Source organism: Acinonyx jubatus, chromosome A2 (assembly GCF_027475565.1).
Source record: "Acinonyx jubatus isolate Ajub_Pintada_27869175 chromosome A2, VMU_Ajub_asm_v1.0, whole genome shotgun sequence".
Lineage (NCBI taxonomy): Eukaryota > Metazoa > Chordata > Mammalia > Carnivora > Felidae > Acinonyx > Acinonyx jubatus.
Window position 1 is genome coordinate 59,429,146 of NC_069383.1, and position 26,622 is coordinate 59,455,767.

A 26,622-nucleotide genomic window follows, 5' to 3' on the forward strand; every position below is an offset into this window, starting at 1 on the left:
TTTGGCTATGCAGGATATTTTCTGGTTCCATACAAATTTCAGAATTGTTTTTTCTATCTCTGTAAACAATGCTGGTGTTATTTTGATAGGGGTTGCCTTAAATGCATAGATTGATTTAGGTAGTATAGACATTTAACAACATTTGTTCTTCCAATCCATGAGCATGGAACATTTTTAATTTTCTTTGCGTATTCTTGAGGTTCTTTCATAAGCTCTCTTTAGTTTTCAGCTTACAGATCTTTTACTTCTTTGGTTCTGTTTATTCCTAGGTATCTTATGGTGTTTGGTGCCGTTGTGAATGGAATTAATTCCTTGATTTCTTTTTCTACTGCCTCATTTTTGGTGTATGAAAGTGTAATCAATTTCTGTACATTGATTTTATATCCTGCAACTTTGCTGAATTCATGTATCAGTTCTAGCAGTTTTTTTGTGTGGAGTTTTTTGGGTTTTCCATGTAAAATATCATGTCATCTGCAAGGAGTGAAAGTTTGACTTCTTCCTTGTTGATTTGTATGACTTTTATTTCTTTTGTTATCTGATTGCTAAGGCTAGGACTTCCAACACTGTTAAACAACAGTGGTGAGAGGGGACATCCCTGTCTTGTTCCTGATATTAGGGGGAACGCTCTTAGGTTTTCTCCATTAATGATGATCTTAGTGGTGGGTCTTTCATATATGACCTTTATGGTATTGAGGTATGTTCCTTCTATTCCTACTTTCTTGAAGGTTTTTTTTTTAACAAAAAAAAGATGCTGTATTTTGTCACATGGTTTTTCTGCATCTTTTGAGAGGATCATGTGGGTCTTACTCTCTTATTATGTGATGTATCACATCAATAGATTTTAGGCTGTTGAGCCACCCCTGCAGCCCAGGAATAAATCCCACTTCATTGTGGTGAATAATCCTTTTACTGTATTGCTGGATTCAATTTGCTAGTATCTTGTTGAGAATTTTTGCATCCATGTTCATCATGGAAATTGGTCTGTAATTTTTCTTTTTAGTGGGGTCTTTGTGTGGTTTTGGAATTAAGGTAATGCTCATTCATAGAATGAGTTTGGAAGTTTTCCTTCCATTTCTAGTTTTTGGAACACATTCAAAAGAATAGGTATTAACTCTTACATATAAACTACCAAAACTGAAACATGTTTCAAATAGAAAATTTGGACAAAGCTGTAACTAGTAAAGAAATTGAATCAGTAATGAAAAATCTCCCAACAAACAAGAGTCCAGGGTGGTTTTCCAGGGGAATTCTCCTGACATTTTTTTTTTTACATCAAAAAAGAGCAAATGGAAACTTTATGCTCTTGGTATGGCATCCAGAATATAGAAGTCCAAGACAGGAATCAGGAAACAGAGGATTCCAAGAAGATACTGCATTTCTTGTGACACTGGCAATATAGGCTCCAGTGAAGGTGCTTGGTTTTTACAACCCCCATGGACTGAGTCCTCAGAATAGGTCTGGGAGCAGACACTCTTTTTTCTGGTACCTTTATAATAATGTCTTCCAGAGGCCTCTTTCCTGGTCCCAGAGCCCAAACCACTTGAGCTTTTCCCTATTCAGGAGTATGACACGATAGGAAGTATATCCCAAGGTGGTACTCGAGCTTCAGTTAGTACGAGGAACAATATGACTTCTTTAGAAGGGTAAAGAGTAGAGATCCTGTAGGAGAAGGGACCATTTAAATTAACACAGTAAGAATAATAAGAACATATTGGGCATTCATGATACAGTGTCTGTGTGCATATATATACACCTTTTTCTTGAATTACAGACATGATTTTAAATTAAAGATCAATTGAAACAAGGTCGAGGATAAGCCTTACTAAGATATGAAGATCAAGTGGAAGAAATACCTGAAAGCTTAGAGCAAACATAGGTGAAAATATGAAAGAAAAAAAGACTTCAAGGAAAGTGTAGGAAATGATTGAAGGGACAAAAGGTTTTCGTAGGAAAACTAGGTGGCATCTTGTTTCCACATCTCAGCAGAAAAATCTGTGTTTGGGCTGTCCATAAAATTCCAGACTCATATTTTTGTTTGACACTCAACTTGAATGGGTAGCAATCATTTCAAATTTAACAGGTCCAAAACTGAACTTCTGATCTGCCCCCACCAAATTTTACTTTCATAGCCTTCTACATCTTTGTTAATGGAAACTCCATCCTTGAAGTTGCTCATAAAAAATCTTGGGTTACCTTTGACTCCCCACTTTGTTTCACACCAAGTATCTGATTGATCAACACATTTTGTTATCTGTACCTGTGCTGAATTTGCTCCTGTCTAACACATCCACTGATGGCATCATGATGGGAATCATCATTGTCTCTCACTCAGCTGACTTCAGTAGTCTTCCAACAAGCCTCCCTTTCCCTTTTCTCAACCCAGGGGAATCCTCTTAAAAATAGGTTAGATCATGTCATTCCAACAATAAACCATTCAATAGCTCTCCACCTCACTGAGTAAGAACCAAAATCCTGGTCACGACCCATAGGACCTTATGTACACTGCCCCTTATGCCTATCCCCAACTTCTCATCTTACCTATAACCTTGTGGTCACAACATATTATGATTCAACTCTTTGCTCACTCAGTTTTAACCCCATTTGTCTCCTTGGTCCTTAAAAATGCCAGCTATTCTCCCTCCTGGAACTTTTTTCCATCAGTTACCAACATGCCTTCCTCCCTCCCCTCATTAACCTATTTAAAATTTCAGACCTCCTTTGCTTTGTGTGTCTCCATACCAATTATCAGCATCTAACATAATATCTATTTTACATATTTACCTTGCTTGCTTTCCTATCTTGCCTCTCTCATCCCTACCTTGCCCCCAGAAGGGAGACTTTATTACTGCAGGAATTTATTGTCTGATTTGTTCACTGTTATATCCTCAGGAACTATAGTACAGCCTGTTACATAGTGTTGGTTGAAGTTTACTGGTTGTGATAGGAGGAGTCAGTGCTGACAGATCTTTTCTTCAGTGGTGTTCTGGAAGTCAGTCATGCAGGCCCACTTGAAGGCTGCACTACTGTGTTGCCAAAATTTGGTAAGCACTAACAGTTGTCCTTACCCACTTTGCTATTTTCTTTGCCTTCTTTCCTCTCTTACCCATAGTAGGCCCTAAATAGGGCATTGAGTTTTGATTACTGAATGGGATCTTCTGATTGAGCTCTATTTCGAGACTCAAGCTATTAGAAGAATTTCTTATTCATAAGTGTCAATTGTTTTATAATAACAAACTAGAAATATCATGTAAAAATTTGACCTAAAACTGTACCCATTTGGTCTTTAGAGATTACACTTTTGATAATTATTGAACCATACTGAAAGTCAAGTGAGATTTGAGAAGCTAGACAAATAAGCCTGTTTAAGACAAAAGAAAGGAGCAAAATACACAAGAATGGGCATGAGATATGAGACATTACTGGAGGTGTGATTAAATTAGTAATAAAAAAATAAAGTATCTCTACAGACAATTTTGTGGCAACAAACCTAAAAACCTTAGAGATAACAGACATGCCTCTGCAACATAATTTAAGTTTCTAAAATTATCTCAAGAGAAAGTAAAAAACTTAATTCAATAATAACAAAAGTGATGGAGAAGTTTAAAAATCTTCCATTAATAAAATCCACCGAGACCACAGATTTTCACAACTGAATTCTGTCAAACCTTTGGAAAACAAAACAGATAATCTCCACGTTATTTAAAATAGTAAAATCCACTATAAAAATCCTTAATATAAAACTTCATGAATTTAGCATAAAAAACAAAACTGTAGCCTAATCTCATATACAAATGCAGATGTAAAAATCTTCCCTTACCCCCTAGTCTTCTGTTAAGTTTCTCAAATAGTTACAGAGAGGGAGGCAAACCATAAGAGACTCTTAAATACAGAAAACAAACTGAGTGTTGATGGGGTGGGGGGGTCGGTGGGTGATGGACATTGAGGAGGGCACTTGTTGGGATGAGTACTGGGTGTTGTATGTAAGTGATGAATCATGGGAATCTACTCCCTAAGCCAAGAGTACACTGTATACACTGTTAGCTAACTTGACAATAAATTATATATATATATATATATATATATATATATATATATATATATATATACACACACATATATATGTGTGTATATATATATAACTTTCATATACAACTAAAAAAACTTTATAAAATATTTTTATTTTTAATATCTACAAACCAACTAGTATAATTATTTATGTCAGTCTATAAAAGATCACAATCTTATGGTAATATCAATACATCCTAAAAAATATTTATGTTAAATAGGAATAAAAGTAAACTACACAATATGACAAAATAACTTCCCTCAAACCAAAACTAATTATAGTTCTAAATTATAAAATTCTCATTGTGATTAATATAAAAAATGAGAGGGGTGCCTGGGTGGCTCAGGCCCCCCAGCCTGAGCATCTGACTCTTGATTTCCACTCAGGTCATGATCTCACAGTTTGTGAGTTTGAGCCCTGCATCAGGTTCTGCACTGACAGTGCAGAGCCTGCTTGGGATTCTCTCTCTCCCCTCTCTCTACCCCCACCCTGCTCTCATACACTCTCTTTCTCAAAATAAATAAACTTAAATATTAAAAATGAGATGGAAATTTCTACTGCTATCATTGTTGTGGGGTAGCGAGTTAAAAAAAATTGAAGTCAGTATAAACACTGGAAAATAAGATTTTTTTTCTAATGACAATATTGTATGCCTAGAAATCTCAAGATTCTAATTAAAATCAAAATCCAGGAAAAAATTGAATAAGAATTTGTTAAGGTAGAAATAAGGTAATATGTAAGGTAAATAAGGTAAATATGTAAAGATCAACAGCTTTGTCCATGTTATCTGTAAGCAAATGTCAATAAAAATTGAATATCTATTTACAATAAACAATAATACTACAGATAATTTTAAGATGAAAATATCAGATCTATGTAAAAATATCTATAAATCTTACTGAAGGACATAAACTAATATTTATGGAAAATATGCACTTACATGGAAAGAATTAATACAGTAAAAATGTCAATTCTTTGAAATATTCTATAAATTTGAGCCACTTCTAAATAGAACTTCATCAAGGTTGATTTTAGAATGGATACAGTGACCTAAAAGTCTGCTTGAAAGAATATATGTCTGAGAACAGCCAAGAAAAGTTTCATATAGAAGAATGAAAAGCTGGGAAATTTGCTTTACACATTATTCATCAGACTATAAAGTCACTATAATCACATCAATATGGTATTAGCCATATGGAGCCATAAAAAAATAGAGAATCTATAAAATAGATGTCTGTGTGTGAAAATTTCATATATGGTATATTCAGGGGGAAAATAATTATTTAGCAAATGGGGCTACCAATTAGCTATTTATGCAGAAGGAAGCTGTTGTGCCCATTTTCACTACATTTGCTGATCAATACTGTAGCCACAAGCTACAAGTGCCATTTAAATATAAATTAATTAAAAATAAATATTGAAATTGTGTTCTTCAGCTGCATTAATCATGTTTTAAAGCGTGGCCCATGTTCACTTTATTGGCAAGTGTGGATTATTGGAAGATTTCCATCTTTGTAAAATGTTATATTGGACAGTACTGATCTTCCCTTCCTCCGTTTCCTTATACATATAAGGAAACTTACATATGAAACACTTAGAAGAAAATCATCAAGGCTACGTATGCAATGTAGGATTTCAGGGGAAACGATAACGTTACCAGAAACCCAGAAAAAAATAAAAAGAGATATATTTGACATAAGAAATTATAACTTTTATACATGCCTAGAAACCAATATCCATTGGAGTTCTTGACTGAAAGCAACAGCATCTATTTTAGATATATGTTGCGGAAAACAGTTAGGCAGGCAGCTGTGCTCACTGGTATACCAACAATACTGCATAGCCAGAAAAACAATTTGGAAGAGAAAACAGCTAAGTGTCACTGAGAGACTACTTTGGGAATATACCACTGCTACCTCTGTAGGGCATCAGTACTATAGCTACTGTCCTGCCTTGATCATTTCCTAGCTGAAGTTACGTGCAGGAGAATCTGATAGGAAGAGACTGGGGCATATTCTTGTGTCTTAGCTGCAAGATAGCATGTGAAATCACATTTCTAGTTTAGAGGGACAGGACTCATAAGTGGTAACTTCTCACATATAGAAAAGATGTTCATTATTTCCTCTAGCAACCACAAGTATGACAAATGTCCACTACATTAACATAAAGTCAGCAAATGATAGAATGGCCGGGGGAGTATTGCAACCCAGATGAAGATGAATGTTTAATGTTTCTCTGATAGAGAACATGTCCTTACAAATTGTAAAGAAAAAGACAAACTACCTAATAGAAAAATAGATCAAGGATATGAAGAGGGAGTTCACAGAAGAGTAAATTCAAATTTCTTATACTTAAAATCACAAGGAGATAGCACTGACTGAACAGACTGACAAAATTTAAAAGTTTTAATAAATTTGCCAGCAGGCTGTGAAGGAAATGGTATAGAAACTATCCCCACCTTTTGTTACAGGAACAGAAACTATCCCCACCTTTTTAGAAAGCAATTTAATAATGTCTGTATAATTTAAAATAACCATAGTCTTGGAAGCAACCCCATTCCTTTGAAGTAAAAGAACCACTATATAAAAATATATATACAAGGATGCTTATGTTCTTTTTTATTTTTTGTAGTGGCAAAGACTGAAAGTGTGAATGGACTTCAGTTGAAAAAAAATATACACTCACATTATGAGGTATTAAAAAAGCAATTGTAAGGAATGAGTAAGATCTATGTTGTTTGTCTTGGATTTATTTTGACAATGAGCTTTGAATGAGAAAAGCAAGATGCAGAGAAGCAAATAGAATAGCATACAAAACACACTGTGAGAAAGGAAAGACGCTGAGTTGTTAAAAAGAATCACATTGGGTTGTGAACATGAAAGAGGTAAGGTGATGCAGGTGGAGAAGAACAGAGACGTTGGGAAACAGAAAAACAAAACAAGAGTTGAAAGTTAAAAACATATTCAAAACTCTCATTAATATAAAACTATTCACATGAGTTATATGTATACCTATTTCAAGAGAAATTATAAAAGCATTTAGGGTTCTACACTTTAGACATGTCTAAACCATTAGGTGAAATTTTTTTTAATATTCCAAAATAATATGTAAATAATTCCCTTAAAAAGCAAGTAAACAAGTGTGTGTGTGTGTGTGTGTGTGTGTGTGTGTGTGTGTGTGTGTTTGTACCAGCAAGATGACAGGATACACATCGATTGATATTCTGGTTTCCTCAGGATAGAATTGGAGAGCAAAGGGTAATTTTACTTAATATAGTAATACTAACAAATCTTAAAATTCACAAATATATATTTGAATTAAAAATATATGTTACTACACAAGAATGTATTATAAAGGGAATAAACTATATGAGTCACGGAATAATTGGAGAACATCATGTCAGAGAGAGTGGTTTGAGATAGCCTCTCTGAGGAGAGTAAGCTGAGACTTGAAGGATAACAATAAGTTTTATTGATGGGAGCTGGACAAAGAATCTTTTCAGCTGAGTCCATGGACCTGATATCTCATTTGAAGGGCAGAAAGGAAGCCAGGGCACCTGCTGTGTTGGGAGAAACTGGCTGGATTGTGTGGGTTAAGGTCAGAGAGCCAGAGCCTTGTAGACCACTGCTAATAAACGTGTGGGTTTATAGACTGCTTGTGGTCAGTAAACAAGGTCAGCACTTAAACTTCAAAATCTTTGGAGCAGCTTCACATTGCTGAGACTCCAGCACGCGATCACTGGATCATCTCAGTTCACATATTTTCAGACTTTCATCATGCATCTCATGTTGCAGATTGCTTCTGGTCATGTGCAGTAGGACCATGTGTCAGTCCATACTGGATTAGAAAAAAGCAAAAGCAAAAATGAAAACAAACTCATCCTCTCCACAGGTTGGTAGAGAAGCACTGTTGTAAACCCTGGAGAAATGTTTTGTTGCTATTCTTAGAGTAGTGGGCAACCACTGAAATGTTTTTAAAAGAAATGAGTGTATATGTTTTATGAAAAAGAAGTTCCCTAGTTTAGAAATAGAGTTATCCCAGCTTTCATTGTGCAGAACATATTGGAAAGGATCGAGGATTAAAAGAAGGAGAGTACTTAGGAGAAAATTATGGTGGTGCAGGTGGGGGATGATGCTGCCTGGACCCAGTAGTGGCAGCTGTACATGGGAATGGAAAAGGAAAAGTCATGAGGAATCTTAAATGATTTGATTTCTTCTGCCTTAGGAACTGGTATGTTATGATAACATGTATGGAGATAAGGGATAATTAGAGAAGAAGAATGTGAAGGTAAAACTCTATAGTTCCATTTCATATAGATTTAAGTTTGAAGCGTATTTTACAAGCCAAGTGAAAATACAGCTTATCAGAGAGATCTGGACTTACATGGCTTGAGGCGTTATAACATATACAGAGTGAACAACCATCTTGGTTTGCCCAAGACTGTCCCCATTATATTACTGAAAATCCCAAGAGCTGGGAATCCTCTTAGTCCTTGGCAGACAGGGGCAGTGGCTTACCCTATGCAGATGATATTTACACCATGGGATCAGATAAAAGCAACCAAGGAGATCACATTCAAGGATTGAATCAGGTAAATATTAAGAGAGAAAGTAAATTTAGAAGGTTATAACCAGTGAGATGGATAAGAGGAAGACAGAAAAGTGTCAGATATTTGGTACCAAGGGAAAAGAGGATGTCAACCAAAGAATGCTGGTGAATGTCAAGAATAGGATAGAAGAGTAGACTTGGCAAGATGGTGGTGACAAGTGACCTTAACAAGAAAATATTTTTGAGAATGATGGGGGAAAAAAACTACAGTGTTGTAAGTTGAAGACTGAATGGCAGCAAATATGATTAGCAAGTGCTAGAAAATCACCCCAGCAGCTTTGCATTGAAGGGGAACAGAGAAACAGGTAGTTCTTAGAAGAGGCTGGAGAGACTATAAAGTGTCATTTATGATTCACTTTTAGGAAGTTAAACTGCTACAGGAGTGCAGGAAGTCTGGTAGTCAGTGTTGGGTATCCATAAAAAAATGTTAGCCTTAATTTGAAGTGGTTTTCTTCTTCTTCATTCGTGATCTTTTACAATTATAGTCAGCAAATATGTCAGAAGTTGGCATGAGAAAGTTTTAAAATGGATTCAACTAGTGTATGCATTTTTCCACTGGAGGAGGCTAGAGAACGGGGAAAGCAAGTTAAAATAATTAAAACGGGAATAATTTCAAGTAGAAAACATAGACTCAAGGCCAGGTGAAAGAGGGAACAGGACACAGAAGTAGATAGAAAGAGGGCAAAAAAGTGGAGTCATTGTCATAGATATTTCCCTGAAGTTGAAGAGTGAAAGCTGAAAGAGCAGCAGGTGGCAAGCAGAGGAAAGAGTGATTGATATTAAAATTTCAGGTTTAATGAGTTGCTGCTGGTGCAAGGTCAGTATCACTGGCTGGGAAGGGGTGGGAAAACAGGTGATTAGAGGTGAAGAAGGGAAGGATCTGACAGCTAGGCAAAATGGTTCATCTGCATGAATTCTGAAGCCACCAAATATGATGGAATGAATAGGAATGGAGAAGAAGAGGAAGAGAATGAGTTCAGAGTAAATTTGAAGGAGTAACTGAGTCAGTACATGAGTCTAAGAAGATATAGTAGGTGATTATAGTCTGATAGTGCAAGCTTCAAACAGGAGGGAGTGATACACACTAACTCCTTACCTTCTAGTGCTATTGGGTATATGGTGCATGATAGAAAAAAATCCTTTGCTTCAGACCGTTGCAAGGAAAATGATGTCCTCAGGACTTAAGAAGTTGAAGATAATACTCATAGGAGAGTTTGAAGTGTTAAGGGAATCTCAGGATGACATATTGACTGCATAATTTGCAGGATCCAGTACAATGTAGACATGTAGGAAATCATGTCCCCAAATCAGTAAGAATGTCAACATGGCAACACTACACTTCTAAATGTGGAGCCCTTTATGACTGTACCCGTTGCACGTCTATGAAGCCTCCCCTACCTATTCTGGGTTTTCACAGGGCTAGGAAAAAGATTTGAGAGGGAGGGCAGCATTTGGTTAGATTAGGGGATATACTGTATTTGTTAGTTTGGAACTGCTATGTGCCTAAATGCTCAAACACTATTGTCATTTAATCTTTCTAAAAGATGAGATAAGTAGCATTTCCTCATTTTACAGATAAAGAATATGAAGCACTGGAAATTTAAGTGATTTGCCCAAGGTCCCAGTACATATTGAAATATGAATTGATTAATGTTCTCTGTCTAAACTTTGCTTTTGTTTTAACCGACCAATTATACATACAAGTTTTGGTTAGTTTGATATAATCCAAGGTAGCAAACAAAGAACAACTAAAGAGTAGGCCTCCTGTTGTTTTTAAGGCATTTCCTGAAGTCTACCATTTCCTTTCAAATCTGCATTTGAGACGAATGTACCTTTTTAGTACAGGTATATATGTGACACCTTGTAATGGCACAGCTAGGTTAAAAATGAAGGGATGGCATTCAGCCTTTTCCATTTTCAGCATTAGTGAAAGAAGGAATTTTCAATTAATTATGTTTCTTAGTTAATAAAGTTATGGATAAGTTTAATTTTATTTTAACGTACAAAGTATGTTTTAATGGATGTTTGGACTCATTTGTGCTCCCTTAAAAATTCATATGTTGAAGCCCTAACCCCAGTGTGACCATATTTGTAGATAGGGCCTTTGAAGAGGTAATTAAGGTTAAGAGGTCACAAGGGTGAGGTCCTAATGCAATAGGACTGGTGTGCTTACAAGGTGAGGAAGGGTCACCAGGGCTGTCTGTGCACAGAGGAAAGGCCGTGTGAGAACACAGTGAGAAAACCAAGCAGCTCTACCAGCACCTTGACCATGAACTTTGAGTCTTCAGAACGATGAGAAAATTAATTTGTGTTTTGTCTCCAAGTCTGGTATTTTTTATGGCCACCCTAGCAAACTAATACAGTTGGAAATGGTTTTATTTTTTAGAATTTAGTATAAAAAATAATTCATATTCATCTTTTTTTAGAACTGGAATGCATGATTTTGCATAAATGTCAATTGGAGACTTAAAAAAATTCTGTTAGGATGAAATTAGATATGATTTCCTTACTCTGAACTTAACATATTACTTCACATGAAAGCAGGAAAGATTTTCACCTTTAAAAATAATTTAATTTTATTCTTATCACAAATGTTTATTACAAAATATTTAGAAAACATGGAAGGATAAGAACAAAAGTAAAACATAATTTTTATCCTACTAAGTAAGGATAATTACTAAAAATATTCTGATTGTGGTATAACAATATATCCATTTAAAAAAAGTGTAGGGATTAATGATACACTCTAATTTGTTTCTTGAATTTAAAACTTAATACATCTATGTATAATATAATATCTATATTTCTGTGTTATTAAATATACTTCATATGTACACACACTTTTTTTTAAACCGTGGCATCAAATTTCACTGCATGAATTTAACATAATTTAATCAATCTATTGTTTTTGGATATTCAGATTTTTAAGTGTTTATGATAAATGACAAGTATGATAATTATGACAGATATTTTCAAAAATTAACATAATTCTCAGCTGGCTCTTTTTCTAAAGCGTCTCTTCTACCTTTTAAAGAGGAAGAAAACCTTATTGCTTAGACAGTTTCAGGCATTGGTTTTTGCTGTGTTGGTCCAGGAAATTGATGAATTAGAGCGCTGTATGTATCTAAGAGGCTATATTAACTCATGTGAGGACGCATTTGAGAGAAGGAAAAAGATTGAGCTGAAAAGATGGAGAAAAGAGGTTAGAGAGAAGGAATGGCCAGCGCTCAGTTGTAGAAGAAAGTTTTGGAGGGGCGCCTGGGTGGCTCAGTCGGTTAAGCGTCCGACTTTAGCTCAGGTCACGATCTCGCGGTCCGTGAGTTCGAGCCCCGCGTGGGGCTCTGGGCTGATGGCTCAGAGCCTGGAGCCTGTTTCAGATTCTGTGTCTCCCTCTCTCTGCCCCTCCCCCATTCATGCTCTGTCTCTCTCTGTCTCAAAAATAAATAAACGTTAAAAAAAAAATTAAAAAAAAAAAAGTTTTGGAGAGTTTTAATAGAGAATCAGAGATATTGGGGGACGCCTGGGTGGCGCAGTGGGTTAAGCGTCCGACTTCAGCCAGGTCACGATCTTGCGGTCCGTGAGTTCGAACCCCGCGTCAGGCTCTGGGCTGATGGCTCAGAGCCTGGAGCCTGTTTCCCATTCTCTGTCTCCCTCTCTCTCTGACCCTCCCCCGTTCACGCTCTGTCTCTCCCTGTCCCAAAAATAAATAAACGTTGAAAAAAAAGTTAAAAAAAAAAAGAGAATCAGAGATATTGGGACCAGCTGCCGAATTGTGATGAGTACGATTTTAGGAAAGATAAATGGGAGAAGAGGATTTTTGGAACTTCTGCAATGTAGTATGCCTAGAATTAGTCAGAAGTCCCTTTGAGAAATACTAAAAATTACTATGTACTACATTGTACACCTGAAACTAATATAACTTTGTATGTCAAATGATACTTCAAAAATAAATATTTTTAAAAGTCCTTTTGAGAAATAGTAAAAATTTGATTTTAAATAGTTTTTGATTACTTGTATATTTTGAATATGACTTCTTCTTTAAAATGAAAACCAATGGTAAAAACGACTTAATTTGCAATACATAAATAATAGAGATGAATATATTTGCAGCCCAATTCTTGAATACATCATAAGTTATTATAACATGCTTGATAAAAAGAATGAGAAAAATTTTAAGGTTTTAATCTATATTTTCAAATTCCAACTAAGAAACTATCTTTTTATCTCTACAAGCACTATTTAAAATATTTCTTCAACTTTGCCAATCTGATAGTGATATCAAATTATTTTAATTTGTATTTTTATTAAATGTATATGGATATTTTCTCATTTTATCTCTCACAGTATTGTGAATGGTGGGCCTATAAATATCTTTTTTTATTAAAGATTGGATAATATCTTATAAATTGTATATTTTCCATGATTTACTTCATAAGATCTAGAGAACAATATTTTCACTTTAAAGTGAAATGCAAAGCTTATATGTTAAATAAAAAATGTATTTCAGATAATGGTGCACATCTAACACTTTCTAAAACTACAAAAATTTATAGTTAGACCTCCTATGGAATATTTTTCTTCTTACATTTTTTCTGTGAATATGGATAATTTCTTCAGGAGGACTGACTTTCAGATTCATTCTTAAATTTTTTTCTTAACATTTATTCATTTTTGAGAGTGAGAGAGACAGCATGAGCAGGGGAGGGGCAGAAAGAGAGGGAGACACAGAGTCGGAAGCAGGCTCCAGGCTCTGAGCTGTCTGCACAGAACCCAACGTGGGGCTGGAACTCACAGAGTGTGAGATCATGACGTGAGCTGAAGTCCGACGCTCAACAAACTGAGCCACCCAGATGCCCCTAGATTCATTCTTATTAGGTGCAATCTTTGTAAGAAAAAAATCTTTCTTTTAGATAGATTTTGCCAGCCAGATTCTAAAATTCTATCTAGTTTAAGAGAAAATTGATGAATACAAATTCATTGGTATTTTACTTTTTCTTACCTACTCTGTAATTTCAGATATACAATTTCCTACCTTCAATTTAAGCCTTGATCTAATTACTTTTTCTGTGCTGCTTATTACAGGTAATAAAATCTATCAACCAATAACTCACTCAAGATAGGAACTTCAGCCTCATATCTGACACAAGGTTTTCTCTGTCTTTCCCACATGAAGTCCTATTGACTTTATTTCTGAATATTTTCAGTATATTTATTTTTCCTGTTCATGACAAATAGTACTTAGCATAAGTCCTCATTATCTCATCATGAGATACTTTTTCACAAAATTTTTAAATGTATCTTCATTATCTCATAACTTCCAAACTCTGTAATCTGGTATATAAAGCCCTCCTTCCCAGACTACTCTTCCACCTTTTCTTTCATCTCTCTTTCCCTTGAATTTTGTTTTTGTTCTTTAAATTTCTAAATGTTTATTTATTTTTGAGAGAGGAAGAAGGAGAGCATGAGTTGGAGAGGGGCAGAGAGAGAGCGGGAGACACAGAATACAAGGCAGGCTCCAGTCTCTGAGCTGTCAGCACAGAGCTTGACATGGGACTTGAACCCACAAACGTTAAGATCATGCCCTGAACCGAAGTCGAACACTCAACCAACCGAGCCACCCAGGTGCCCCTATCCATTGAATTTTGCATTTTTCCCTAAAATTTAACATATTTTATATCTCTGTTCCTTTTAGAAGGTGTTTCCTTGGAAGTAAAGTCTGTTTCATTCCTGTTTCTTCGATTTCCTTAACTTTGGTTTTAAGAATTAGTATGCCTTCTGTTTGAGATCTTACCTGTTATGTGTCAGGTATTCAACCTGTATATTTTTTATGATGTTTTTGATTCTTACAATCTAGCTATATCATGATTAAGGTCTTGGCTTGTTTTATACTTTGCCAGTGATGAGAGGTAACTTGACATATAAGGCTGTCTTATTTTGTTTTCATAATATCTCATTTAAAGGACATAGATAGATGATAGAAGATAGATACATATGCTCAGTAACGGATTTTTGAACTGAATTGAATATCAACATCTCTATTTCTCATCTGTTATAAGATATCTAAGACCTGGGCTGCTCTAATTAAAAAACAAAAACAAAAACCAAAAAAAACAAAAAAACAAAAAAAAAACCAAAAACAACTTTAAACTACAATTTCAAGAAATTTTTATTATTTTTTAAAAATTAGAATAAAGAACAGGAAATATTTAATTCTTAGCTCCAGGTATGTATGTATGTATGTATGTATGTGTGTATGTATATATATATATATATATATACACTCCACCTCTGGATTCCACACAGTCCTTTCAATGCTTTATCTTGTGGATAGAGAGGACCCTTCTCAAAAAACCATAAAGTAGAACCATATCATGTGAGATGAGGAGGATCTAAACTAATTAAACGTTCCTTGACAGTTCTAAACTAAGAGCTCTCTTATATCTAAAACTCATCATTCTTATTTTTTATGTCAATTGTGTAAATGTATATACACATACATACTGCAATTCATTGCATTCTGGTTTTTTTAATTGTCATAATATTGTCTCCCTGACTTAGTTGTAAATTCCTGGAAGATAATATGTATAATTTATACTATGTTTTTGTTTTTTTTTTTTTAATTTCACGCATGTAGTACATTGGTAATACTCTGGATATCTACCTGATAACTTGTAATTAATTTTTTTCTCACTGAACATTAGGAAGAAGTTAGTAAGTCACCAGCATACTGGTAATATACATATCTCAGGAGTTTGCACTTATCTCACCCAGTTGGTAAAACAGTTAGAAAGAACTAATGGCACTTTTTCTCTCACTTGTTTGATTCATGACACCACAGGACTGGAGGATGAATGGAAGGAAAAGAAAAAAAAAAGAAGCTTTCCTCTTACATTTGGCAGATTCTGTGCCTTTGAAACCTAACTTCCTTGCATGCAGGGACTGCAACTCGTTAATATCTTATCCCTTGTGCCTTGCACATAGTAGGTGCTTAAGATATATTTGAATGAGTTAATGAAGTAGAAAAATCTAGGTCACTGTAAGGAACATCTGAACAATATAATAAAACAAGCAGAATCTGGGGTAGGTATTCAAATCAGTCAACACAGGCAGCGACAAACCAAATTTTAGATTAGTTAGAAATAGAAACAATTCCCCATGGGTGGGGTCAAGTTTGGTTAGATCTAAGGAGGTTTCAGATCACATCTGCCTCTTGATTTTGGATTTTGACAAAGTGACAAAGAAGTGACATTCACTGATATAATACAGAAAAGGATTTCTTCACTATTTATTTTTGGTATAGTTGTTTATTTCCTCATCTTCTTCCTGTTTATAAATAGTTCCAGGTAGCAAGAAGGAGCATAATCAGCATAATGTCTCATTGTCATAACTGGACATAGGGTTGATCATTATAATACCAACCAAAATACTTTTAGGGCATTTTCAAAGCCCTCTGTGAGATGAACTCGACCTGGCAGCTTTGGCTGTTGCAAACAGTTGTGGTATGATGTATTTGCACATACATAACCACTGAGTTAAGCCTCTTGGCTGGGAGAAATTCAGACAATGGTACGGTGTTTAAGTTCAGGCACATTGTGAATAAATACCTAATGCTGACATTAATGCTATGCCAAAATCAGGAATTTGTTTGAATTATTGAACATGACTCGTATTCTCTTACTGCTGAGTGAAAGAAGTTGTGAAGAAATACTTTCCTGAGCTGGACCTATTATTTTGAAATTTAGCCCCACTCATCCCATGCAGGAAAAGGAGAATGCTGGAATCTTACAAAGACTATTCCCTAAAATAAAGGAAATGTAGTTTATAATGTTCAGAAGCCAGAGAATTCAGTGAGGCCCCTCATTTGTTTTTCAAGTTTTGCTTAAATTGGCTTACAGATTTATCTACAATGCATTGCACATGGATATTTTTGTCACCGCATATTTTACAACAGCTGTGATCCTGATGGGGATTTAGTTAACCAAACGCCCCTCTGCATGCAAGCGGTCACCAGGCAGCTAATGGATTGAGGGCTGAAACGACAATAAAGTGAGCAGAACCATGCAGCTGTGGACCAAATGTAGGATAATAACTAGCAGTTGGCCATTACGGGGTTAACTGCTGGGGTTCTGTTAAGTGTAAAAAAGGGTTGATGCCCTGCTTAAAAACACAGCCCAAATCTGAACATTTCCATTGGGTCAAAGTAAAAAATGCTTCTGCTTCCTTTTAAACTGGTGATTATTTTTAGGACACCAATCTTGTTGGAGTGTCTAACGTATATATTATTATAATTATATATTTTTGATAATTGTGTTGTACTTTTCCAATATGCTTTTAATCTAAATAAGGATCCTTGCAGAATATCAGCTTCTTCGTCTCTGGGGCTTCAGCCACTAGTGCCTGTGACTTTATAATTTCCAGACTTGTTCAATTTACTCTGGGAAGAATTTTTACCTACATTTGTTGAATTAAAGAGCCATCCATTCTGTTGTTTTAAACAAATGAAATTGTATCACTGCAGTGTCAGTCCAAACATGTGTAATTAACATGGAAAATATGTCTAAGCCATATTGGTCAAGATAGATGACTTCCTTACATGACTTATAAACAGTCAGAGGCATAAAGCCAGGATGTCAAAACCAAGTTGTATATCGCAAAGGTTTATCTGGGAGGACTTTGAGATTACAAAGGAAAAAGAAAGAATCAGCCTGCCATACTTTCTTAACAAGGAGAGCAGCTTTCTGTTATCTGTATAAAAATAAGCCTCCTGTCCTTCTTTTCGACATATGTTACTCACACTGCAAAGGTCAAAACAGACATTTCATTCTTCTGCAAATGCTCATCAAACAATCTAATGGTACATGTCAGAGCTTTCAAATTATTCTGGCTGGAAGTGGGTCTCTAATCTCCTTTTAAATTTTAACAGCGACAGTGCATAGAATTCTCTTTGGAATTCTTTGATTAGTGACATAGGCTCTAAAAGAAAGAGTTTCTGCTGTGTCTCCTATGTGTTTTTCTGAGTATGAAGAAAGCCACCAACTCTGACCCTTTTTCCTATTATGTTTTATCAGGTAATGATTCAGTGACACTACCAGCTAGGAGTAGACGTATAGCCCATAGGAACTTATCTGTTTCTTTCCTGTATAATAGTGTACCTGAGCATACCTGAAGATGCTTTGTATCTTCAAGTACATCCCATTCCTGGTTTTATGTCAGCAGAGGCATCAGTTAAAAAGTTAAAATTAGGGGCACCTGGGTGGCTCATTTGGTTAAGCATCTGACTTTGGCTCAGGTCATGATCTCGTGGTTTGGGAGTTCAAGCCCCACATCAGGTTCACTGCTGTCGGTGCAGAGCCTGCTTCAGATCCTCTGTCCTGCATCTTTGCCCCTTCCCCACTTGCACTATCTCTCTCTCAAAAATAAATAAACATTTTTGAAAAAGTTAAAATTAGGTGTGCCAAGAACCTCTGAGAAAATCTATCTGTGACTGAATCATATCCAAGGAGGTTTAGTTACTGAGGCACAGTAAGTAGCTCAGGACAAGGAAAAGCCAGTTAGCTATAGCCCTACAGCAAGACCTCTTATTCCGGAAAGTATAATGAATTGCCAGTGTAGAGGTTAGTGGACTTATTAAAAATAATGTCATTAGAAGTTTTTCCTTTGAGAAAAATCCCCTGGTTCCATTCTGACACTACCCTGAGAAAGCTCTTGACCACTTGGTTCATGAAAGCTTGCAGTTAATGAATTAAACCCATCTCTCTTCTAATTGTGAAGGTCTGAAGATATGTAATTCATTCCTTAGTTATCAAACAGCCTGGGCTCATGTGGTGTTTGCACCCATGAGAGGGAAGGAGAGGGAGATGGAAAGAGATATCTAGGAATGTGTTGCACTGTTATAAAGGAAAACTAACTGTCCAGTCTCCTGAGGGTACTCACAAAACTGCTGTAGAGGTCAATTTCACTGTGGATTGCAGGAGAGTTTGGATGGAATTTTATTTGTCAAGGAATAGGAGTTAAAGTTGTGCCACCTTGATCAACTCATGGATAGGAAAGATAGACATACTGATATGTGCATGGGCTTGACAGGAATTCACCAACACCAGGAAGGCTTCACGTGTCCTTGGGAATGTAGTAAAACAATGAAAGCAGAAACATATCTCCATTGCTCTTTCTTCACTTTAGTCACATGTCAGCCTTCTAGAAAACCTTAACTGTACTTCTTACCTTCCATTCTACACTTCCGATGAGATCTGACAAGATTGGTAGGATAGAGTTGAAAAAAATCATTGAAAAGGGATATATTCTTTTCTGCCATTATCTTTCTGGTTACCTCAGTAGGATTCAAGGAAAGACAGTATTATGCTAAGCCCCATTTCTCAATTACATCCAAGGGAAAGCCTATCTTTAGGATGCTGATTGTTGTGCCTTACATGAAAACTGTCTAGTGTCCCTTGAGTCTTAGAGTCAACTGGCCGAACCCCAGCAGCTGGGTAGTTTCACCCTATTTTTCTAAGCTTAGCTCAACTCTGAATACCATAGCTTACCAATACTTACTTTCATCTGGATTGAAGACCTAACAGAAGAGTGGGAAATGCAACAGGAATCCTTAGGGAAAGTAAAGAAGTTAACAAAGCAAGAAGGATCCTATCTTACAGCCATAAACCCTATTTTGTTTTGTTTTTGTTTTTGTTTTTTCGGCACAGCCTGATGCCATCTTTCATGTAAGCAGTGCCAACAAATCAATAAGTGTCAAGAGGTTTATTATTGACTTTTAAAAGTTGAGGATGTAAGGTAGTAAATTACTGAAAGATATATTCTCAGCCAACACCAACTCCAGGGATGTGGTATATAAACAGGGTGTATACTCAGGGGCATATGGTCTCATATGCATATATCAAGGGATGAATCTGTCATCCCGACTGTATTCAATCTCTTATGAAATACCAGGCATTGGAAGTTGGTAGCTGCAGCAACTGCAGCATATGCTATAAGCATTTCAACTATTAAAGTATTTGCCTCTTGGCAGGTGTATGCAAGAATGACATCCCTTGGCAAGTTCATCTTATCCTTGCACACAAAAAATAAAGAGAAAGGAATACTTTCAATCTGGCAGAAATAAGCAACAGGTGCTGAAGGCCCTGTGATGTAGTTTAACAGGACGGAGTATATTAAACAGTGTGAAATAAGCAAACATAATTATAACATACTTATAATGAAAATGATGGCTCCTAGTTAATTCTGGTCTAGACTGGTTCAAAGACCCCAGGGCCAACACACCTTAGGAGGGATTACACCCTTTAAAAATAACAGAATGCATAAAATATTTAATAGTGTACCCTTCAATAGTAAAAATCCTTTAGGGATTCTAAAGTTTAAGGGCTATTTTTTTCAGACGTGGAGATTTAAGGGTTATCCCATATGTTGAGGACTATAGAGCCTCCAGTCCCTATCTAGAATCTGTTCTTTCTTTAATCTAAAGAACTCAATCCAGTAAGAATTTTAGTCCCATCCTTTATTTATTCTGACTCTTGAAAGTGATTATATTTGGTGTATCTAAACTGCTAGTCACCATTCATTTAAGATTTCTAATGTCAGGAGCAGTTATTCTTGAATAAATCCTGTTCTAGAAGCTAATGATGATACACCCCAAAATTTATACAAAATTGTATCCCTATCCTTTGTAACATTACCAATAATGCAATAGAACAGTCTTGATCATTGCAGTAACATTGGTGAAAATATTTAGGCTCTGGAGTCAGGGCTACCGTATTCAGAATTCTGTTTCTGAATCCTGCTTGTATGGGCTTGACTTGATTAATTAAATTCCCCAAGCCTGTTTCTTTTTAGTGTAAAGTGAAGATAACAAAAGTATTTGCCTCATAGACTCTTTTGAGGGTTAAATTAAATAATTCATTTATTTACCTTAATATAAAAATGTCACATTGTGATTAAAAGCATTAGCCACTTGTATTTCTATTTCCTGGAATGGATTCCATTGAAAATAAGAGTGGTGGCACGAGTTGGTGAGACAGATAAGTTGATATTCAGACTTCTCTAGGTGCAATTTCTAAGATAAGTCCTAAACTTTCTTTGTCATGATCAGGGCTTTGCTACTCAGAGTATGATCCTTAGACTAACAGCCTCAGCATGGCCTGGGGGCTTGCAAGAAATGCAGAATCTTGGGTCCCATCCCAAATCTACTGATTCACAAATCTGTTTTTTATACTCTAAAATTTGACGAGCCTTGGTCTATACCTCAAAGTCCCTTACATATGCTTTCATGTATTCCTGATCTATTAATTTAATAATGTCTGTCATCATATCTGTGTATTTTTGTTAGCCCAAATACTTGCTTTTTTAATTCTGGGGTCACTACATAAGTCCTTCAAAGTAAGTGATACTTCACTAATGCACATTATTTTAATATTTTTGATACACACTAGGACCCAAGTAGCCAATATTAATACCACATCCTCCTTCTCCTACCCTGAAACACCTTACTATTCTCACCATCTGATCCCTAGATTTTGATTTGCATGTTTCTAGAGAAACTACCAAGATAGATTTCTCATCTCCTGTTTCTGATGTTGAGGCTGAAATAATATCGACGTCAGTTTTTATTAGAGACATGTAAAAGAGGTATGGATCGCTGCATGCTTCTATAAATTATTTTCTTTTATCTTTCTTAATCATTGATAAATTTAATTGTACCTTGAATAGAATGTTTAGTTAAAAAAACCTTCAAGACAAAGATTGATCATGCTCAGTAGGAAACAAATACATTCAAATAAGTTGGAATTAATTCAAGTTAATAATTTAAAAGATTCGTTAGGAAAATATTTGTGAAAAACAAGATGATGGCAAGTTTCTCCCAAATTTGCACTTTTTTCTATTAAATATACTTTAGATTTACATATTGTCCTTTTTTTCATACTTAAAGACTATCCTGATTTCAAATGATAGTGGTATTGTCCATACTGATTTTTTTCACTTGTGGTATAAACGCTATCTCAGACAAAGACAGCTTGAGAGTGCGTGTTAACAAATTCAAACGCTACAAATGAGTGTTACAGTACTCTGCACTGTTCATTCTCACCTCATGAATCCGGAAGTGTCTGTGAATTTGAAAGATTGCTGTTGGTGGATGATCTCATCTTCCACACTCACATAGTCTCTGGTTACGTTTTTTTCTCCTGTAAAGAGCTCCCTATACTTGAAGCTACGGTGCCAAACTTCCTAGACAGGCGTAAATTATTGCAACCTCTTGCTTACTTTTCTTTCTTTACTTTTTATACTGGATGACAAACTAAAATGCAGAGTGATAGATAGTGCTAAGGGACAGTGACTATTGTGTTTCTTCATCCTTGGGGTATTTTATATGTCTCAATAACAATTTGGATGATATTAGAAATCAAACATAAGGGCTTTGAAATTTTCATTTGTAGGAGAGAAGTGTTGGTTTTGTAAAAGCAGCTGCAAATTTGACTTTAATTGCTAACCGAAAGGAATGGTTGCAATATGTAGCCAGACAAAATATGAAAAATATAGAAAGGTCAAAGTAGTAAAGTATCCATTTCCTTTTACATAGAGCATAGACTCATTCACTGAGCTGACATTCCTGCAATAAATTCTCACTTTCATGAAAAATAAATTTTCCGTTTTGAAAGAAAGGAAGATGACTGTGTTATGCCAGCCATAGTACCTAACCCATCTTAATCAGGAGGGCAACACAGCAAATACCTCTCTCCTACTTGGTTTATTTTTAATTTATAGACTCTAAAACTGTGTATCAACTAAATTCTTTCCGCCTTTCTTTCTTTCTAGTTTTCCCCTCAATATTCTTGAAACTTCTCTCAAGGGGAGCATTTTTTTTTTCTTCACCGTTTATGTGGTACATGCTCTCTGTAAGTTCTTTATTTTTACCCTAAAGATAGAAGTTGTCTTTTAACTCTGAGATAGACCGGATGCCAATTTAAAAAAAAAATGTTTAAAAATAGCCGATAGTGGTAAAACTCTATAATTACTTTCCTAAACTTTTTTTTTCTAGAATTAAGTCTTAACATTATATTGGAACTGAATTGCTCAAGTAAAAAGCAGGAAGGAAATGAACATTCATTGAGTGTCTACTATATGCCAGAAATTTTCTGTACATGACTTCTTTTTATCTTTGTGGCAACATTGTGTGAGCCCTGTTATTCTAATTTGCTGTTTAACAACTGAAATTCAGACATTCAGTAACTTGCCTAATATCATATAGCTTCTAAGTCTGTATGACTCCAAAGTGTTCTTTCCCACTTTACACCACTGTCCTCTCTCTTAATTTTGCAAATGAGACGCATGAGATGTAAAGACACAGAGGGGATCAACTGGTGTCTCAGTTTAGATTGGGAAATAGGTCCTCTGACTCAGTTCATCCCACTATGTCATTGAGAATACAAAGGTGGGAAAAATACCTGTGAAGAATTGGCCCTAAAATTAAAACTCACGTTAACAAATTTTTAAGGAAATTTACCACGTTCCTCTTTGGGGAATGGAGTATAGTAAGTTTTTCTGTTACTAAAAATAAAGTCTTGTGTGATTCCTTGTGATTCTCTTTTCCTTTATTCAATGCCATGAGTTGTTCTGACCCGAGAAGTGATGACTGTTATCCTTAAAGAATTTTGTATGTGATTATAGGCAAAATAGCTTTCTCGTCTCCATGGAACTGGAGCATAGGTCAGATTATGCTGGGCCAAACTCCAAATCTATGGCATGGATTTTCTATTTTCCAACTGTTAAGGCAGACTATCCTAATAAATTTATACAACTGTTCAGAGAATGAGTCTTATCGTATTCATATTTCTCTACTTTCTCCCTCCTCATTCCACAAGGCCCAATTCCGTGCATTGCAATGAATATTTTTGCATGTTTATGTTAGTCCTTTGTTCCTTCCACCAGAGTTTACATGGAGCAGGCACTCCATAGATGTTAAACAGATAGAGATAGATGTTTTACTTAGCTATTAGTATATTTACAGATAAAAAGACAAAATCTGATAGCTGAGAGATTGGCGGGGGTTGGGGATGGGATGGCAAGTAAAGTAAGTTTCATTATTATGTTCTCAGACCCATTGTTTCTGGAGATTTGATACACACACACACACACACACACACACACACGTGCACATACAGCAAAATCTGAATATCTTTTGGCACAGGAAACCTGCCTCAGACATTTATAAAAAACATCTTGTACTCCCAGCTACCTTGGACTACTCACTATTCCTCAAATATACATTGTGCTCCCTTCTCAGGACTCCTTTTTAAGAGTTTCCCTCTAATATAAATGTCTTCTCTTCCTCTTTCTGTGAGTCAGGTTTCTATCCATCTCTCAACATTGGGTTTAAAATCTTTTGCAGCATTTACCACTTTGTATGCTAAATTTTGAATATTTTTATATCCTTTTATCTTCATTATAAGCTAGAAAATTATTTGTATTTATCACAAGGTAAATGTTATTTGTTTACTTTTTTTTTTCAGTAGGTTTCTAGGACATCATGCTTTCTCAATTTTCTCCCTCCCTCAATGGCCATTTATTTTTACTGTTTTGTTTTGTTTTGTTTTGTTTTGTTTTGAGTCACTGGTCTGGACTCTTAACAGAACACAAGCAGTTAACCTTGTAATGGCTAACTGCTAGTAATTATCCTACATTTGGTTCACAGCTGCATGCCTCTGCTCACTTCATTGTCATTTCAGCCTTGAATCCCTTAGTTGCTGATGGTCCTGTATATATGTATGAATCATCTGATGACTCACAAATATATACACATATATCCATCTACCCTCAACTCCAGATGGTTATCTCCACCTTCATGTGGAATCATCTTCACTTGTATCTTTACCTGGTATCTCAAATGTAATGTGTCACAGACAGAAATCCCCATTTGCTGCCCCTCAAATCTGCTTTACCTCCCATCTTAGCAAATGACAACCACTATCTTAGAATCATCATTGATTCATCTTTCTCACTTCATTCATGCAGCCTTTCTTTTTTTTTTATGTTTATTTATTTTTGAGAGAGACAGAGAGAACGTGAGTGGGGCAGAGAGAGAGGGAGACAGAATCTGAAACAGGTTCCAGGCTCTGAGCTGTCAGCACAGAGCCCAATGCAGGGCTTGAACTCACAGACTGTGAGATCATGACCTGAGCTGAAGTCGAACGCTTGACCGACTGAGCCACCCAGGTGCCCCTCATGCAACCTTTCAATGAATTCTGCTCATTTTATCTGCCAAATATATGGAGAATTTGACCACTTCTCACCATTCCATATCTATGACCTTGATCAAAGCTATAATCATCTCTTGTCTGAGGTACCCAGTGGCTTGCTAACTGGCTTCTCTTCTTCTGCACTTGCATCGTGTAGTGTACACATATTCAATAGAACAGCCATATTGATTAAGGTATTATATAAAATCGGATATTGTGTCCCTTCACTCAACTCTTCTAAAATATCCCATCCCACCATGGTAAAACCCCAAGTCTTACAAGACCCTGAATAATTTGGTGCCCTGTCCTTCCAGGCTCTAATCTCTTACTGCCTCCCACCTCAGGTGTTTACTTGTGATGTCATTGGCCTCCTTTCTTTTTTTAGAGTGTTCGGTATTCTACCTCGAGGCCCTTGGTGCTCCCTCTGTTGGGGAAGGTCCTCCCCCCAAAACCAACATTGCTTAAACCTTTGCTTCCTTCAATCTTCAGATTTCCCCATTATAATATTATTTTCCCCCATAAAGAGGACCCTGGTCATCCTATTTAAAAGTCCTCCTATCCCCAGAACTCTCTACTCACTTTCTTCCTGCTTATTGTTGTTTTTGTTTCTGTTTTTGTTTGTTTTCATAGCCCACCTTTTAGATTGTGCGAGACAGCATGACCCAGATTTGGTGCCCAATAACATTTTCAGATTTGTTGAATTCTATGGCAGCCTCCTTGCACACAGTAGGTGTTTGCTATTTTTTTCTTTTAATCGACAATGTGAAGCTCCAAATTTATATTTTACACCAGCAAGGAGAACACAGATTTTTTCCATTTCATGAATTTTTCACAGCTAACAAGAATTGAAAGTGGTTGTATATCAGAAACAGGTGTGTTTCATCTGTGTATAGTAAAAACACTAGGTTTCAAAGAATGGAAAATTTTGGTCGTCCATAGCAAAAGAAACTATTGAACCAACAACAGGGACATTGAGCCAGTGGCCATGTTTAAAGAATATGGACAGTGCCACATAACTAGGAAAGTGCTCGTTCAAATATTTTAAAGGCACCTTTGATCATGTTTAATTAAAGAAATTATAAAATACACTTTTTACTTAAAGTCTTGCCACACTATTATTAGGCATTTTTTTTCTTTTCAAGAATAGGAGCCAGGAAAAGATAAGGCATGGTGGCTTTCTGCTCTAAGCCCCATAAACAATTTTATACCCCCAAAATGAAACAGTTAACAATAAAACTTTTTTTTTTTTTTTTTTTTAGTGAAAGGAAAAGAGTTTTAAGAGCCATTCATACCATAAAAGGTGTTCTGTCTTGCATTGGCTTTATTCTTTATTTTTTTTTCCTGTAATCTTTCCTCTCATTGAGAACCCTATGGCATGAAATTTCATTTCACAGATTTAAAATAGGACATAGAATCCTAAGCAGACTTAAGAGCAATTGCACAGAACAATCTATCATGGATTCTGTGACTGTTACACACCATGCATAATTTCCCTGGGACCAGGATATTTTTGCTCTCAAGCTGGCCCAATGCTCCTGCACAAGATCATTCTCCTTGCCTGGGGAGTAATGGTATAATTGAAATGGATACCGCTCAAATCAGAAGAGTCCGTCAATTCTAATCCAGTAAAAACCATTAGCAATTCTCAGAGGTTGTTGACTACAGGATCTAGAGGTAGAAATTTTCAACTTCACTTGTCAGAACACT

The 26,622-nt window shown here is 35.9% G+C and overlaps 1 protein-coding gene across 18 annotated transcripts in view; it reads left to right on the forward strand.

Annotated features, from left to right (window-relative positions):
* The window catches only part of CRPPA (CDP-L-ribitol pyrophosphorylase A), a 481,097-nt gene that overhangs the window by 371,044 nt on the left and 83,431 nt on the right, over positions 1-26,622 (forward strand). For 15 of the 18 annotated variants that reach the window (XM_053218382.1, XM_053218386.1, XM_053218374.1 and 12 more), the window contains one exon: positions 22,496-22,575. The exons of the other annotated variants lie outside the window; for them this stretch is intronic. The gene's annotated coding sequence lies outside the window, so the exon portion shown is untranslated. The remainder of the gene's footprint in view (positions 1-22,495; positions 22,576-26,622) is intronic. 18 annotated transcript variants of the gene reach the window in all.